The following is a 4,519-nucleotide window of genomic DNA, read 5'->3' on the forward strand; positions in this document are numbered from 1 at the left end:
AAGCGAGTCACCTTGCTGAAACGGAACTATTGCAACTACTCCAAGTCATTAAACAATTTCTTAAGAAACATGGAAGTTCTACCAGTAGCTCAACGCATTCCACAAAGGCTTCGTGCCGTGAGTCGAAACTTGCCGGGAAATGGTTGGGAACCTCTTGACGGACTACAAGAGTTGCGTGGAGAAGGTACGCACGGGCGTTGGAGGGAAGTTATCAAGCCGGCTTCATCGACGACCGGTCGACAACGTACCAGAACTTCACCGTACGGCAAATGCTCCATAACATCGCCAAAACATTCAGATCAGCGGAAGAGGTTTACACTCGACTGAAACTCCAAACAGTGAAGGTCGGGATGGCGATGATTTATCGCCGATGAAAGCATCAAAAACAAAATACAATTACATGTTGTGGACGCTCTTCGACCCGACGATGAAACCCTGGAAACAATGTTGGTAAAACTTGAGTTCATCAATAATTTCAGATCTGTCATCTACATCTCTTTCAAGTCGTCAGGTTAGGTTGAGCCTAACCACATCCTGTTTAGCAATTGGTGTGGCCTGAAGATTCTATCATCCGAGTCAACGCTACATCGAGGAGACATACAATCATACAAAGAAGCTGAAAACGAACATGTCAAAAAGGATATTTCTTGGAGAAACGGATGAGTACGCCTCGTATCAGGAGTACTCGGATGGGTCGCGGCGGAGCTTATTCTACTAGACGTTATGGAGAGTGGTGAACCTGTCAATCATTATGGTGGCTCCAGAGAGGAACATAGGTGCGTCATACAGGTTCACGAGAAAGCAGATGTTACAATGAGCCTCCACCTACCCCTCCCCGTACAGTATTTCGGTCGATGAGGCAAACGATCTGTTTATTTATTTATTTTTAGCAATTTAAGTTGCCATCGCTTTCCTGCAGGCTAAGGTTACATTGCACATTGAATATACTAAAAAAAGAACAACATCAATAACAAAATTTCACTTTTTTTGCAAGAATTTTTAAGCGTTTGAAGTGCTATTGTGCAAATTAATACGCTTGTATGTGCGAGATAGTAGGGTATCATATTTTCCATGGGAAGACTGTCAAAAACGAAAAACCTGACGAAACGGACGCTATATGTTCCAGGCCTCACTTTTTCCACAAGCGTTGGATCACTTTGCAAACTTCGACAAAGTTTTCCGAAGTACCCTAGCCTCTTCTAGAATGTCATTAGTTACATGATTTGAGATTTTTTTCTTCAACTTCATAGAAAAATGCAATTCAGTACGTTCGTTCATACTGAATCTCAAACAAATTTCATTCGCATTACGGGTTATGAGGACGCAATCATTCGTCGATAGTTATCTTGCCCCACCCGTTTCAACTTGCCCCGGTGTACCTTATATAACATTTGCCCAAAATATTAAAAAAATCATGTGAAGTGTTGTAGCCTTTGCTCCATGCCTTAGAATTTATTAGATGAAAGCTATTTAGTACCCTAAAAACATTCAAGATTAGAGCAAGAATCAGATGCCGTACCCACAAGATAGAATTATATGAACAGATATAATAAAAACATTGCGCCCATGAGTTAGGCAACACGCTTGCTATCAAAGCTTCAATCGGCCTTCAATCGTTGCGTAAGAGTTCTCCGAAGGTCAAGAACTTGGAATTTCCGGAGAAAGTAAGGAGAGAATGAGCCGCGTCCGAACATCAAACTGAGCGAGCCTTCAACGTAATCCGTTAAATTACCGAACTATTTCGAAGAAGTTCGTGGGAAAAATCGAGTTTCCGTTGAGTTCGGTCGATGACACCTTCCCTAATCTGAGGATCACGGTTTCATTTACTCTCGTTTGATCCGCAGATAAGTGTGGAAGTGTCGCGGTGTGACCTTGTAGAAAGCCGTTGAATGTGAGTAAGAGTAACGTGGTAATGTTTCTTTAGTTTAATTGTTCTTTTGTTAGTCCGCAGTGAAAAGTCCCAATTAGGATATAAAGTGCGTGAGGGTTTGTGCGTTTTTTTTCAAACTAGACCAACAGGTAATGTGCTTATTGTGCTGTGCTTGTCTCAAGAATCCGTGCATGTGTTAATTGTTCTTTGATAGCCCGCGGCTATCATCTACCCTAGCCAGCGACACTTTCTGCTCTTCAAGCGTTGAGGAATACCGGCGGACAATTAGCGTCGAAGGGGGCGGCTCGTCAACACGCCGCTTCAGGAGAACCTCGTGGATACCCATCCCCACTTGGTGATCGTCGTCTTGAAGACCCGACACGTGGACTTGCAATCCCACGTGTCTGCGCGGCGCTGATCAAGCACTACTTCGCGCCAAGTACCAGGAGCGCAGGACGGAGCAGCGTTCAGCGAGAAAACTACCACACACCACCGGTGAGTCGATTCGAATCGCTTTTTTTGTGGAGTGGGGCGTCCGATGAGGACGCCTCGGAGTGTTTTTTTGCCGGCCAAAGGTCGTGTATAATTTGGACGACTAGCCAACAAAGCGTCCATAAAATGTGAGTTTGTGGTGCTATTAAGTAGCAGAAGTCGAGCGCACGTAATATACGGCCGACCCACCCAACTCTATTGTGTAAGCCACCCGGGTGCACTCGACTAGTCGCATCGTCGAGAATACTGAATGGGATCAGAACAACACGAGGAGAGCACATGCACAAATTGATAGGACTTTAAGTAGGCAGAGTAGAAAACGCACGATGGGACTGTAGAGTAGGTATACATGAAATAAGGAAAATACAAAACGTTTAGCATGCTATTAAAATAAACAATAAATCGTTATTTTTTGGGTTTCGTTAAATAAATGTGTTTGTTAATCAACTCGATTGTATGTAATTTCTGGTTCAGTCCCACACAGATCATTAGATGATGGAAATGTTATCCCGTTGCTTCGCGTTTTTGTAGTTTAATGTTGTTCGCGTGGCGCAATTTGGATGTAATGTCTTGCGCATACTCTTCTACGCTGGTCGCGCCTCGTGCGGTGAGTAGCGAAACCGCCTGTGATGAGAACTAACTAGCAACGAAGGCTGTTGCACATTTAGGTATGGGTGTTGTCTTACCGCGTGCTTTGGAGGAATAGTTTTGTAGCGTGACAGATTACGTTGTTGCATAGGGTAAACACCCCAGTTCAGGTGTGAGAAGTAGGCGCACTGGTTCGATCCAAACTTTCTTTGGGAATTCCAAAAGGACTCGCCCTGATGAGTCTCGACCGGGCATAATTAGAACTGTTGTGCGGTCTCCGAATGGAGTGGCGCTTAAGCCGCATGATTACTCCCAGATCGGCCAGTGACGGCTACAGTGTTCTACAGCTCTTCCAGCTATTATTTCAAAGATTCCTTCAAAATATAATTTTTAGGCTTTTCAAATGGTTCTCTAACAAACCACTCCAGGTATTTTTTTTATTCTTTCTGCAGGATTTTCTTCAGAGATTTCTTCAGGTAGTAGTTTACCAATTTTAGTGCACAAAAAATTCCTTCTTTAATTTCTGAAAACACAAAAAGTATAACACTATAACCTCCATTAAGGTCCATCCAGAATCCATTTAGATCCCTCCATTTAGGTAACGTTACCTAAATGGAATATGATTATGTTCAGAACAGTTGGAGTACTTAAGATTATAGATTTACAGGAAAGAAGTAGTGAGTGGAGTTACGGGGAAAATGGGGGCCGAGGGGCTTTTCAGGGTTGAGAGATGCCTCCTCATGACTCCACATGACCGCTTTTAAATTTCCTAATCACTCTCCCTAATGAATCCGTTTAGGTAAAAACAATATTTAGGCAGTCCCGACTCATTACCCAAATGGAGGTTTGGGTGTAAGGATCTCGCACAGCCACAGCTGTAAAGGCGTGGGTATTTAGCATGATCATGTTAAGGGTGACTGGTTAAATTCCTGGTCGGTCCAGGAACTCTTAGTAAATTTAATTTCCTTGGTCATTATGGTCATTGACAGAGGAAGTTCTCAGGTAATAACTATGTAAGTGCTCATAGAACAATCAAGAAAGAAGCGGGCCTTGCTCCAGAAAAAAATTAGATTTTTTCCTCAGAATTCGTTCAGAGGTATTTCCAAGAGTTCCTCCAAAGATTCCTTCAGAAAATCGATTAGGAATTGCATAGAAATGTATTAAAGAATTACTTCAAGAATTTCACCAGTGCATTTGTCTTTGATTTATGTAGATTTTATTTGAGATTTCTTCAGAATTTCTTCTACAGATTTTGCCAGAAATCCATCCAGAGACAATGATTTATTGCACATTTTCGGGCTTTACCAGTCGGCCAGTATTTCCGAAAGAAACGTAAAAACTTGAAGTATTTTTAGGCAAAATACATTTAATTGGCAAATTGAGAGATAAATTAGCGAAAAAAAAAATACCACTTGTTTTGGTGGGATTCGAACCCACGACTCCGTATCGCTAATCTGGTGCCTTAACCAACCAAGCCACAGAACAAGTTACAATTTTGCGGAATAGAAAGGTAAACTGGATTCTAAGCACCACCCTTACCGGGTCCGTATTTCACAACTTTATCTGTCT

The sequence above is a fragment of the Aedes albopictus genome, chromosome 3 (genome assembly GCF_035046485.1).
Source record: "Aedes albopictus strain Foshan chromosome 3, AalbF5, whole genome shotgun sequence".
NCBI classification, from domain to species: domain Eukaryota; kingdom Metazoa; phylum Arthropoda; class Insecta; order Diptera; family Culicidae; genus Aedes; species Aedes albopictus.